The 14,793-nt window shown below is 42.2% G+C and overlaps 1 protein-coding gene across 2 annotated transcripts in view; it reads right to left on the bottom strand.

Moving 5' to 3' along the window:
* The window catches only part of LOC145353604 (syntaphilin-like), a 44,346-nt gene that overhangs the window by 16,643 nt on the left and 12,910 nt on the right, over nt 1–14,793 (bottom strand). For both annotated transcript variants that reach the window (XM_080204363.1, XM_080204364.1), the window contains exon 2: nt 7,829–7,965. The gene's annotated coding sequence lies outside the window, so the exon portion shown is untranslated. The remainder of the gene's footprint in view (nt 1–7,828; nt 7,966–14,793) is intronic.

Here is a 14,793-nt window from a genome sequence, read left to right as displayed (position 1 = left end):
TCAGGCAAAACATGCCCTGAGAGTGTTGAGAATGTGGAATTCAGTCCTATAAAGAGTCAAGAAGTAGCTGAGGCAAATTGTATCAATACATCAATACATCGATACAGCAAATAGTATCGACAAGGGGATTAAGGGTTATGGGGAGAAAGCGGGAAAGTGGAACTGATCCACTTCAGATCAGCCATGATCTTATTGAATTGAAGGGCTAGATGGCCTACTCCTGCTCCTATTTCTTATGTCCTTATGTTCTTATTTAAAAGGAGGCTGAGGTAGAAGGGAACAGATGTATTTGGGGTGGATGAAAAGGATTTGAAGCATAAACACTGGCATGGACCAGTTGGGCTGAATGGTCTGTTTCTGTACTATAATTACTGTGTAATATCTTGAAATCATTGTTTGTTCTGTAACTTTCTGCATGTTGGATTCACTGAGAGCTGTGAGAAAGTCCATGTATATCCGGTTAAAGATGGCAGAAGAGTGGAGGGATCTAGGTTGAAATTTTATTTGGGCAGGGTTGTAAACATGGTTACAGAGGCTATATTGCCTGTTTATTCCTGCTTATTTCAAGTTTCACCCTTACACTACTCACCCCCAATCCCCTGCTCTCTTTGGTTTTTATTCCTAAAGAGCATTGTACAAAAAGAGTGTGGGGGAGGGGGGGGGTCCACAGGGAGAACAGAATTATCAAAAAGAGTCTGTCCAAACATGGAGATGGAGACCTTTATTTCTTCAAAAACATCTTGCTGGTGTTCACAATGTCTGAGACATTGATTAATTTGCACCCTGCAGCATCTCTGTCAGATCAGGGAACATAGCGTGTAGACTGTGGCCAATGTCTACTGTGTGCCCAACTTGTCACAGGCACATTCTCTATTTGTTCCTTTTCCTGACAGGTGGTGATTTATTCTGGATTGATGTAACATGTTCACTGCAAACTAACCTAACACAAACTTCCAAGATGCAATCACACAGGGAGAGTCGATCTTTACCCCAAAGGAATATGCTCAAACCCAGGTATTTTCATTTTCTACAATGCAGGGTATAATAGTATTTTAATGATGTTTTTATGGTGTTACTTAGCTTTTTATGCCAAGGCCAAAATGCATAATATGATAGTTAAATTTATCAAGCGTCAAGATGTGAATATTAAATGTGAATATTAAATATTGGGAATATAATGCCGGTGAATATAAATATTGGGCTATAACTTCCTGACTTCCTAGCATCACATTTGATGGGGTATCCTGATAATGCACTGGGGAACCCCCTTAGGAAGTCCCCTTATTTGCGAAAGGATATATTGGCCTTGGAGGGAGTACAGAGAAGGTTCACCAGGTTGATACCAGAGATGAGGGGGTTAGCTTATGAGGAGAGATTGAATAGACTGGGCCTATACTCGTAGAGGCAGAAAGATTACTTCCACTTAGAAAGGAAACAAGAACTAGAGGGCACAGCCTCAAAATAAGGGGGAGTCAATTTAGAACAGAGTTGAGGAGGAACTTCTTCTCTCAGAGGGTAGTGAATCTTTGGAATTCTCTGCCCATTGAAGCAGTGGAGGCTACCTCGTTAAATATGTTAAGTCACAGGTAGATAGATTTCTGACCAATAAGGGAATTAAGGGTTATGGAGAGCAGGCGGGTAAGTGGAACTGAACCACTATCAGATCAGCCATGATCTTATTGAATGGCGGGGCAGGCTCGAGGGGCTAGATGGCCTACTCCTGCTCCTATTTCTTATGTTCTTATGTAAGAGTTTACCCTGCAATTGTCCAGAGGAGCCAACTTCCCTCGGACAATTGTGCTGCGCTGGGAACCATCTGACAAAGCAATTTCAATCTCTAGCTTCCAATGGTTCCGTTAGTTTTATCCTCATAGTTACTCTGAAAGAGTTAGAACAGAAAAAAACATTTCTAACTTCAGAGTAACTATTTTAACCTGATCTGACACTGGGCAGCCCTGCTGGTTCAAACCAGGCTCAATTCCACTCACCCCATCCCCCTGCAGTCTGACTCTGTTCTGGTCCAATCCACCCTTGATCCATCTCCTGGTCTGAGTCCACCTGCCCCCTTCTGATATCTGAATCCCCACCCCCACTTGCCTTCTCCCTTTCAAATGTCTCTTTAAAATACCTGCTCTACAGCAGCTTGTGTTATAAAAAGGAGGCTGTGTTTTTCCTTACTGCGCTCCATTTACATCCTGCTGCTGCAGCCAGCGACACTCTTCACTGCTCCTTCTCACCTGGCCTGTAGGTTGAATGAGACAGGAGCTTTGAAATTCCAGTAAGATAAGTCCCTCTGGAGAGGTGATTATTACTCCAAGGAAATTACAGGAATAAGACCTAAAGTAGTTAAATGTTTGATAAACCTAAACATGGTCTGTGCGACACCTTATGCTGACATAGTGAAAATTTTAAAGCTTTTTTATTAGTGTCACAAGTAGGCTTACATTAACAGGGCAATGAAGTTACTGTGAAAATCCCCCCGTCGCCATACTCCGGTGCCCATTCAGGTACGCTGAGGGAGAATTTAGCACAGTCAATGCACCTAACCAGCATGTCTTGTGGACTGTGGGAGGAAACTGGAGCACCCGGAAGAAAACCCATGTATCACGAGGAGAATGTGCAGACTCTGCACTGACAGTAACCCAAGCCGGGAATTGAACCCAGGTCCCTGGCACCATGAAGCAGCAGTGCCAACCACTGTGTCACCATCTGGCCTATTTAATTACATGGTATTGTTGTTTATAATGCGTCTTGTTGTTTAAGGAGCAAGTCATGAGATGCTTCCAGCTTCCAGCATCTCATTGACCAGAAACTCAACTGGATTCACCACATAAACACAGTGGCTACAACAGCAGGTCAGAAACTAGAAATACTGCAGTGAATAACTCACTTCCTGACTCTCCAAAGTTTATCCACCATCTACAAGGCACAAGTCAGGAGTGGAATACTCCCCACATGCCTGGATAGATGCAGCTCCGACAACACTCAAGAAGCTTGACGCCATCCAGGACAAAGCAGCCCGCTTGATTGGCAGCACATCTACAAACATTCAATCCCTTCACCATCGATGCTCTGTAACAGCAGTATGTACTATCCACAAAATGCACTGCAGCAATTCATCCTTAGATAGCACCTTCCAAACCCATGACCATCTCCATCTAGAAAGACAAGCAGGTAAATGGGAACTCCACCACCTGCAAGATCCTCTCAAAGCCATGCACCATCCCGACATGGAAATATATCGCTGTTCTTTCGCAGTCACCGGATCAAGATCCTGGAATTCCTTCCCTAATGGCATTGTGGGTTAACTCACTGAACATGGACTGCAGTGATTCAAGAAGGCCATTCACACCACCTTCTCAAGGGTAACTAGAGATGGGCAATAAATGTTGGCCATGTCCCATGAATGAATAAAAAAAGTTACATTTTTCTCCAAATCATTTATATATATTACAAACAGCAAAGGTCATAGCACTGATTCCTCAGGAACAATACTTGTCACTGCCCTCCATTCAGAAATGCACACTGCCACTGCTACCCTCTGTCCTCTATGACTGAGCCAGTTCTGTATCCACCTTGCCAGCTCACCTCTGATCCTATGCGACTTCACCTTCGGTACCAGTCTGCCATGAGGGGCCTTGTCAAAGGCCTTACTGAAATCCATGTAGTGACTTCGCTGGTGCATTTTGGGAGAGATTGGCCCAGCAATGTCTGCTAGGAAGTGGGAAGCAGAAGATCTGGTGTCAAGGAGCAATAAGCCCGAAACACTACATTAGTGTTTCCCTCCCTCCCTCCTTCTCTAACCAAAAGAAAAAGCCACTGTGAGAAGGTGAAAGTGAAGGTAAGAGTTTTATAAATTCTGTTAAATAATTTAATTGGTACTCGAAATGTCGGTTAGTGGAGTTAAGTGCTGCACTTGTGAGATGTGGGAGATCTGTGACGCTTCCAGCTTCTTAGACAACTACATCTGCAGTAAGTGCACCCAATTGCAGCTCCTCACAGGCCGCATGGATAGGTTGGAGCCGTTTGGGAACAGTGATCACAATTCAGTAAGCTTTAAGGTACTGATGGATAAAGATAAGTAGTCCTCAAGTTAAGGTGCTAAATTAGGGTAAGGCCAATTACAAGAATATTAGACAGGAACAGAAGAATGTAGATTGGGGGCAAATGCTTGAGGACAAATCAACATCTGGCATGTAGGAGGCTTTCAAGTGTAAGTTGATCGGGACTCATGACCGGCACATTCCAAATCATGTTTGACAAATGTGCTCAAATTCATTGAGGGTGCAACAGGGAGAGTGGATTAAGGGGAACCTATAGTGTAGTGTATTTAGATTTCTAAAAGGTGCCACATAAGAAACTAGTGCATGAAATAAAAGCCCATGGAATTGGGAGGAAGCATGTTAGCATGGATTGAAAACTAGCTATAACATAGAAAACAGAGAATTGGAATAACTGGATCCTTTTCAGAGTGGAAAGATGTAACTAGAGAAATACCACAAGGATATGTTCCTGGCCTGCAATTGTTCACTATTTACATTAATGACCTAGAGGAAGGAACAGAATGTAAGGTTTCCAAATTTGTGGTCCCCTTACTTTTAAAAGGATATAGTAACATTGGAGGCTAATTCCTGGGATGAGAGGGTTGTCTTACCAAGAGAGACTAAGTAGTCTGGGCCAGTATTCCTTGCAGTTTAAAAGAGTGAGGGGTGAGCTTGTTCAAACATATAAGATCCTGAGGGGGCTTGACAGGGCAGATGGTGAGATGTTTTCACTAGAGGGAGAATTTCGAACAAGGGAACATAGATACAAGATAAAGGGCCAGTCATTTATAACTGGGATGTGTTGAAATTTCTTCTCGCAGAGGGTGGTGAATTTCTGGATTCTCTGCTCCAAAGGGTGGTGGAGGCTGGATCATTAGAAATATTTAAAGTGGAGGTGGAGAGACATTTGATTGATTGAGGAATAGAGGGATATGGGGAAATGGCACAGAAAAGGAGTTGAGGCCGGCATAGATCAGCCATGATCATATTGAATGGTGGGGCAAGTTTTAAGGGCTTGATGGCCTACTCCTGCTTCTATTTCTTGTGTTCTTGTATAAAAATTAGCCTGCTCATTTCCAAACCCCCTCACAATCTCTGCCCACCCCCCCATACCTCTCCCCCAACCCCACACATTGTTTAATTCTGTTTTTTAAAGTTGAGTTACAGCTTTTCACAGTATACATTAATGATTTGGAGGAAGGAACTGAAGACACTGTTGCCAAGTTTGCAGATGATACAGTGATATGTAGAGAGACAGGTGATATTGAGGAAGCAGGGGGGCTGCAGAAGGACTAGGACAGGTTAGGAGAGTGGGCAAAGAAGTGGCAGGTGGAATACAATGTGGAAAAGTGTGAGGTTATGCACTTTAGAAGGAGGAATGGAGGCAGAGACTATTTTTTAAATGGAAAAATGCTTAGGAAATCAGAAACACAAAGGGACTTAGGAGTCATTGTTCAAGATTCTCTTAAGGTTAACATACAGGTTCAGATGGCTGTTAGGAAGGCAAATTCAATGTTAGCATTCATGTCGAGAGGGCTTGAATACAAGAGTAGGGATGTACTTCTTGTGGCTGTATAAGGCTCTGGTCAGACCCTGTTTGGAGTATTGTGAGCAGTTTTGGGCCCCATATCTAAGGAAGGATGTGCTGACCTTGGAAAGGGTCCAGAGGAGGTTCACAAGAATGATCTCTGGAATGAAGAGCTTGTCATATGAGGAACAGTTGAGGATTCTGGTTCTGTACTCACTGGAATTTAGAAGGATGAGGGGGATCTTATTGAGACTCACAGGATACTGCAAGACCTGGATAGTGTGGATGTGGAGAGGATGTTTCTACTAGTAGGGAAAACTAGAACCAGAGGGCACAACCTCAAGCTAAAGGGATGATCCTTTAAAGCAGATATGAGGACAAATTTCTTCAGCTAGAAAGTGGTGAATCTGTGGAACATTTTGACACAGAAGGGTGTGGAGGCCATGTCATTGAATGTCTTTAAAACAGAGATAGATAGGTTCTTGATTAATAAGGGGGAGGGATCAAGGGTTATGGGGAGAAGGCAAATAATGGGGGATGAGAAAAATATCAGCTATGATTGAATAGCAAAGCAGACTTGATGGACCAAATGACCTAATTCTGCTCCTATGTCTCATAGTCATATGCTCTTAACATTAAACCTCATTTATTTTCTGATGACATTTGTTAGAGCTTCACACTCTGTGAGTCAGTATTGTACTAATGTGGGAGGATGTACAAGTGATGCTCTCATTATACTGCATGACTTTCAAAAGCTCACAAGTGCCCCATAAATTCACAAAGTGCTCTGTACTACTTTGTAAATCATGGTTACATGAAAACACTAGATTCACCACCGTAAAGGCTTGTTTTGCGGCAGTCACACAGCATTTTCAACAAGTAAGCTTCTTTAACTTTTTGAAATCAGAACAAAAATGTTGGAAATACCCTGCAAGTCAGGCAGTATCTGTGGAGAGAGAAAAAATTAACATATGAGCATGTGAATTAGGAGCAGGAGTAGGCTATTTGGCCCCTTCAGCCCGTGCTGCTACTCAATAACATCATGGCTGATCTGACTGTAATCTTCTGTCTACCCTTGACAACCTTTCATTCCCTTGTTTATCAGGAATCTATCTATCTCTGCCTTAAAACATATTCAAACACTCTGCTGCCACTGCCTTTTGAGCAAGAGAGTTCCAAAGCCTCATATGTCTCTGAGAGACAACATTTCTCCTTACCTCTGTCTTAAACAAACAACTCCTTGTTTCTAAATAGTGATCCCTAGTTTTAGATTCTCTTCTAATCTTTCAGGTCACTGATCTTTCATTCGAATTGCCTTTAACTTGCCCCAGTTCAGTTCTTTTTGTTTTATGCTGAGTGCTAAAGACACATTCAGGGGCCTGATGGTACAGGTGATGGATTTACATTGTTATGGAAGATAGCAACCGCCTGAATAGAATAATGTAAATGAAATGAAATCGGAAAATGGTGGGTAAAATTTAGTAGGTCAGGCAGCATCTGTAAAAAGAGGAAGGAAGGTTAATGCTTCAGATCCATGACCTTTCTTTGGAACTGTGAAGCCATCAGTGTTATAATCAACATTAACCCTACATTACAGCAGCGACAATACTTCGTAAGTGTTTTATTGGCTGTAAAGTGTCATGGTGTTCTGAACATGACTGAAATGCAAGTCTTTCTCCACCATGTTCATTCTACGGACATTGTCTGATCTGTTGACTGTTTCCACCAATTTTGTCTCTAACTCGGCACTTTTCATGATCTCGGTTCATCCCAAAACACCTTAAAGCTTATTAAGACCTTTTGAAGTTTAATCCTTGTTGTATGGTAGGAAACACAATGCACACAGCAAGATTCTATACTCAGCAATGTGATAAAGACCAGATAATCTGTTTTCAGTGGCACTGATTGTGAGATAAATATTGACCAGGAAACCCAGGAGAGGTTCCCTACTCTTCTTCAAAATAGTGGCATGGGATCTTTCACATCCACCTAACGGTTTAATGTCTCATCTGAAAATGGCATCACTGACACAGTAGCACATCCTTCAGTACTGCACTGAGAGTGCTAGCTAAATTCTTGCTCAAATCTCTGGACTGGGATAAACGTCTGAATCGAGGGCTGAAAATACAATTGAATATATTGAATGTTTTTTCCGTCTCAGACATACTTTGACAGTCCAGTTGTTTCTGTTTATTTGAGAATCATTTTAATGTGGAAAAACAGATATGGAGAGTTGAAAAAAAATTTTTGAACTTACCTTGGAGAACACAATGAAATATTTTCTTCAGTCTATAAAACCCTGAGAGCAGCAAGCAGCCCGAGGCATCAGCGAGTTACTCATTCTGTCATGTTGACCAATCAGCAGGAGTGTTAGCAGCTAAAATGGACATCTTTCTGGATGGGGAGATAGAAGGAAGGTGAGCTTAAAGGGAAGAATCTTCCTGCTGGTGTAATCTGACCAGTATTTTAAACAAATAATAGAGAAACATCCTCACATGTAAAGTTTATTTATTAGTCACAAGTAGGCTTACATTAACTCTGCAATGAAGTTACTGTGAAATTCCCCTATTCACCACATTCCGGTGCCTGGAATGTGACGACTAGGGATTCAAACCCCTGGTGCTGTGAGGCAGCAGTGCTAACCACCTGTGCCAATGTGCCACCTTCACATATAATTCTATCCCTTTGGAATATCCTTAATCACTCAACAATGCACTTAAAAGAAAAAGTCAGGTCTTGCTGGAGAAACAATAGTGTGTACACAACACGCATCGTTTAAATGGGCAAATTGTACAGCATGAATTGTGAGGCTCCTGAAGTTTTTAAAAATTTTTTCTTCCATGGAAGATAGGTGTCATTGGCAACGACAGCGCTCATTGCCCATCCCTAATTGTCCTCGCAGTAAGTGGCTTGCTACACCGTTTTAGGAGGCAGTTAAGAGCCAACTACACTGCTGTGGGTCTGGAGTCACGAGCAGGCCAGACCAGGTAAGGACTGCAGATTACTAACAATGGTTTCTTGGTCACTATAACTGAGACCAGCTTTTCAATTCCTGATTATTGATTGAATTTAAATTGCACCAACTGCCGTGGTGAGATTTGAACTGGTGACCACTATCTGTCTCCCCAATCCACCCCAGTTTCCTTTGCATAAACCCCACATTTCACCCTCAACCTTCCATTATTTTTAAAGTTGTCAGATTTACACATTAACTGCCCTTTCTGCAATCGTTAGCACTGCTGCCTCACAGCACCAGGGACCTGGGTTCGATTACTGGCTTGGGTCATTGTCTGTGCGGAGTCTGCACATTCTCCCCATGTCTACATGGGCTGCCTTCGGATGTTCCGGTTTCCTCCCACAGCCCGAAAGATGTGCTGGTTCGGTGCATTCTACCTATGTACCTGAACAGGTGCCAGAGTGTGGTGACTAGGAAATTTTCACAGTAACTTCATTGTATTGTTAATGTAAGCAAACTTGTGACTAATAAATAAACTAATAAATCAATAATATACTTCTTTCAGTCTCTATTTTACTCTCCCACTTCATCCAATCTTTTATATCCTCAACCCTGACTCTAATTCACTTTTTTTCCTCTTCCATCTTTCTTTTGTTTCTTTCCCTATCTTTAAATCCTGTTGGTTAAGGAGATAGACTGTTGACCCCATCATTCACGCGGTTCCCAGAACCTCCACTGTCATTACCGTTATCATACTTCCAGCTAATAATGGAACTAATGATATTCAAACTGCAGGGCAAGGTTAAACTCTGTGGATGTAGTGATGGGTGCCTTATTCCAGAAAGTTCTTTCCCCAATAAAATAATGTCAACAATTTTTTCAATTGCTGGCAATGTTTGCTCATCACAACTTCATTTTTTAAGTTCAAATATCAAGACGGAACTGGACAGGTTCCTGACTGAGTAGAGATTACATCCTATGGACGTCTATGTGATTTCCTGGATTATTTTCAATATTCTGAGGAGGTCGGAGAGGGGTTTTTCAAGAATATTTTCCCTCAGAAGCTCTGGGTTTTTCCTTGTTGTGTTTGTCTATCCCAGAAGATGACACGGTGGCCAAGACATTACATTAACCAACAAGACATTCCAGGTGTTCACAATTCTCCAGAAAAAGTAGAACTGCTTAACAACCCAATCTATTTCTGCTGTATATTATGTTACATAAAGATCAGATCCCATCCGGAATCTGCACCACACCTCAAGCACACCAACTTATATCAATAAAACACTTCCAGAATTATCAAACAAAATTTAATATTCTATCACAAAGAAATATTAAGGCAAATGACCAAACACTTGGACAAACAGGTAACTTTTGAATACCATCAGAGTCTTTGCAAGAGATATTGACCTTGGAGGAGATGCATCCTAGATTCACTAAACTTACTGTCGGGCTCAGGTTGTGAACTCCAAGTCTGGATAGGGGTCAGGAAATCTGGGCATATGTGCAGACTGGCATTTTGAAGTTCTTTGGGCCAAGGACAGACCCAGTGATCCTGTGCAAAGGGAAAAAGACAATGGTGGGAAAACCAGATCACGTGACTGGGAATGGGTACCACCATTGAGAAGAGTTCCAGGGAGAGGGGACAGGGAGAGGTTCCAAAAAAGGAGTCCTGAACTGCAGAGAGTGAGAGAGACAGTTAGAGGTCCCAGAAGAGAAGTCCCAGATTGGAGATAGGGAGAGAGAAAGGTAGAGGTCACAAAAGAGGAGTCCCAGACAAGTAACATTGAGAGGTCCCAAAAGGGGTGTCACAGACTGGGAACATAGAGAGGTCCCAATTAAGAAAAACGAAAGAGGGGAGTAAAGAAAGTGATTTGATTTGATTTATTTATTGTCGCATGTATTAGTATACAGTAAAAAGTATTATTTCTTGCAAGCCATATAGACAAAGCATACTGTTCATACAGAAGGAAACAAGGGAGTGCAGAACGTAGTATTACATTTATAGCTAGGGTGCAGAGAAAGATCAACTTAATGCAAGGTAGATCCATTCAAAAGTCTGACGGCAGCAGGGAAGAAGCTGTTCTTGAGTTGATTGGAATGTGACTTCAGACTTTTGTTTCTTTTACCCGACAGAAGATGGAAGAATGTCCGGGTTGCATATGGTCCTTAATTTTGCTGGCTCCTTTACTAAGGCAAGGGTAAGTGTAGACAGAGTCAACGGATGGGAGGCTGATTTACGTGATGGATTGGGCTATATTCACGACCTTTTGTAGTTTCTTGCAGTCTTGGGCAGAGCAGGAGCCATACCAAGCTGTGATACAGCCAGAAAGAATGTTTTCTATGGTGCATCTGTAAAAATTGGTGAGAGTCGTAGCTGACATGCAAAATTTCCTTAGTCTTCTGAGAAAGTAGAGACATGGGTGAGCTTTCTTAACTATAGTGTCAGCATGGGGGGTGGGGAACCAGGACAGGTTGTTGGTGATCTGGAAATCTTAAAAACTTGAAGCTCTCAACCCTTTCCACTTAATCCCCATTGATGTAGACAAGGGCATGTTCTCCTCTATGCTTTCTGAAGTCGATGACATTCTCCTTCATTTTGTTGACATTGAGGGAGAGATTATTGTCACCACACCAGTTCACCAGATTCTCTACTTCATTGTTTGAGATTCGACCCACTGTGGTGGTGTCATCAGCAAACTTGAAAGTCAAGTTGCAGGGGAAAAATGCTGCCAGAAGTGAAAGGGCTGTAGTTGGCAGACTTTAAGTGTTCAGCTCAGGAGAATCTCAGGAGATTGAAGAAGGCACAGAAGATAAGAACATAAGAACATAAGAAATAGGAGCAGGAGTAGGCCATCTAGCCCTTCGAGCCTGCCCCGCCATTCAATAAGATCATGGCTGATCTGTCGTGTCTCAGTTCCACATTCCCGCCCTCTCCCCATAACCTTTAATCCCCTCTCTTATCAAAAACCCATCAACCCGCGTCTTAAAAATATTTAGCGCGGCAGCCTCCACCACTTCAACGGGCAGAGAATTCCAGAGATTCACCACCCTTTGAGTGAAGAAGTTCCTCCTCAACTCCGTTCTAAACCGCCCCCCCCTTTATCTTGAGGCTGTGCCCCCTAGTCCTACTGTCCTTTCTGAGCGGGAAGAGTCTCTCCACTTCTATCCTATCCATCCCATTCATCATCTTATACGTCTCAATGAGATCTCCCCTCATTCTTATAAACTCTAACGAGTACAAGCCTAGTTTATTCAGCCTCTCCTCATAGCTCAACCCCTTCAACTCCGGCATCAGCCTAGTAAACCTCCTCTGCACTCCCTCCAAGGCCAAAATATCCTTGCGTAAGTACAGCGCCCAAAACTGCACACAGTACTCCAGCTGCGGCCTCACCAATGCCCTATACAGCCGCAGCAAGACCTCCCTACTTTTATATTCAATCCCCCTCGCTATGAAGGCCAGCATCCCATTAGCCTTCCTGACCACCTGCTGCACCTGCAGGCTGGGTGACAAGATTGGTGACTCTGTGCTGTGGGGTGTTGGGGTAAAGGACCTTCTGTATACTCCTTATCCCTTTGGATCAGGAGTACTCTGCTCACCATGGCCAAAGAACTGATGTTGTGCTTGTGAGTTAGTGCTGGAGTGCAGATTCAGGAATCTAGGGGAATGGATTCTTGGGAGCCAAGATTCAAATGCTGTGAGGTAGATCATTGTTGAGGTTTTCCTAGCAGGACAACTTTTGGAGAGAATTCTAATATGAGATCTTTGAAGGTGAATTCTGGAATCTCTTGTGAGAGAGACAGAGTTTCAATGAGATTGACTGACTCACTGTTCACTCACGTCTAAGTGGGCTGTGGTGAAATCTGTGGAATCTGTCTTGGTCACATTTACCATTTATTGTGCACTATGGTGTGCTGGGCTGCAGTTTTCTTGTTAGTTTGCAGAGATCCCATATGAACTATGAATATGCCATAATATCTAATTTAGAGCATAAGTTTTACCTTTCTGGTATTGCATAGTAAAGTTTACTTTTGTTTGTTCAAAACCCATGGAATCTTACGGCTTTATTATGGCAAATGTCATGAATCTAAAACTTTAAAGTTATTAGTCCCTAATCAGATCAAATACTTGCGTGTCTGGTAGAGAATCATAACAGATTAATACAGTGAATAAAAAGATTAAATTACATGAAGTCATGAGACAGGTGAAGTTTATGCTTCCAGGAGGGTGGGAGATTAAGAGGCAATTTAATTGTGGTGTTTAAAGATGATTAAAGAATTTCATAGGGCAGATAGTGAGAAAATATTTCCTCTGGTTGGAGGAGTCCAGAATAAAGAGGAAACCAGAGTTAGGAGGTTAAACAGAAAGCAATTCTTCCTACAAATGGCGGTACAAATCTAGAATGTTTTTCTCAATGAGCTATTCAGTCTGGGGTCAACAGAAATTTTCAAAACTGAGGCTGATTATTGCTAGGTAAAGGTGTTAAGGATTAAGGAATGAAACAGATTGATGGATTTAAGATACAAATTGATATTTGTAATTGATATTTTAAGATATAATTGATAATTGGGTGGCATGGTAGCACAGTGGTTAGCACTGCTGCCTCACAGTGCCAGGGACCCAGGTTCAATTCCCGGCTTGGGTCACTGTGTGGAGTTTGCACATTCTCCTTGTGTCTGCATGGTTTCCTTCAGGTGCACCGGCTTCCTTCCACAGTCCAAAGATATGCAGGTTAGGTGACTTGGCCATGTTAAATTCTCCATCACTGTACCTGAACAGGCTCCAGAGTGTAGCGATTAGGAGATTTTCATAGAAATTTCATTGCAATGCGAATGTAAGCCTACTTGTGGCTAATAAGTAAACTTTATAAGATTGATATCAGGAGCTCATGAAATGGACATGTGTGAACCCTCGTTATATTACTCCGTAATGCAGTAGATTGGCTTGCTACATACCAAATGTGTCAACTCAACAATATTCAACAGAGAATCCATAATATGAGAGATCCAGGACATCACTGCAAGGACTTATCAGGATAGTGTCCAAGGCCCAACCATCTTCATCTGCTTTGTCAATAATTGTCCCTCCATTATAAGGTCATATATGGGGTTATTCGCTGATGATTGTACGATGCTTAGCATCGTTCGCGACTCCTCAGATACTGAAGTAGTCTGTTTCCATGTACAGCTAGACATGGGCAAAATGGACTGAGATTGAATAATGACAAATAACATTCATGCCATACAAGTGCCAGACAATCATCGTCTCCAAAATTAGAGAATCTAACCATCTACCCTTGACACTGAATGGCATTACCATCACTGAAAACACCCACTATCAATATCTTGTGGGATAGCAATAAAAAAAACTGAACTGCACAAGCCATGTAAATACAAGACCAGATCAGAAGCTGAGAATTCTGCAGTGAATAATTCACATCATGATTCCCCAAAGCCTGTCCACCATCCACAAGTCACAAGTCAGGCAATGATGGAATGATTTCCATTTGCCTGGATGAACACAGCTCCAACAGCACTGAAGAATCTCGACACCATCCAGGAAAAATTAGCTCACCGAATCTGCATCACATTCACCATCTTTAACATTTACCATCTCCACCATTATAGCATAACAATAACACTGAGGACCATCTACAGGATGCACTGCAGCAACTCAACAAAGCTCCTTGCAAATTTATGACTTCTACCAGAAGGACAAGAGCAGTAGATGCTTGGCAACATCACTAAAAGTTCCCCTCCAAGTCACACACCATCCTGACTTAGAACTATATCGCTGTTTCTTCACTGTTGCTGGGTTAAAATCAGTCGTTCAAGAACAGGACCACTGCCCTGTTCATAAGAAGTCAAAAACTAATTACATCAAACCTCACTCTCTGCTTCTTTAAAAATGGACTTTGCTGGATTAAAAACAGGGCTGCTACAGGTCACATGATTTGCAAGTTGGCGACAATTCTAGAATCTTCCAATAGTAAGTACAGGACTCTGCTCAACTATCATCCTTCTGGAACCTTACATCTATCATCGTGTGGACCCATTATAATCAATAAATAATGGAGAGGCAGATGGTAGAGAGAAAGCCATTGAAACTCAATGTACCTGCTGAGGAGCTAATAGCCACCATCTATCTCCTAAGGTGAATAATGGATTTTGACCAGAGACATAGAAATTGATTGTTAATCTGATTCATCAATGTGCCACACCACATGGCCAAACTCCTTTGGATTTTGGAAAATGCATTCCTGGGC

The sequence above is a fragment of the Carcharhinus amblyrhynchos genome, chromosome 16 (assembly GCF_965287045.1).
Source record: "Carcharhinus amblyrhynchos chromosome 16, sCarAmb.v2.hapA, whole genome shotgun sequence".
In the NCBI taxonomy this organism is placed as follows: domain Eukaryota; kingdom Metazoa; phylum Chordata; class Chondrichthyes; order Carcharhiniformes; family Carcharhinidae; genus Carcharhinus; species Carcharhinus amblyrhynchos.
This window is presented reverse-complemented; position numbering and strand designations above follow the sequence as displayed.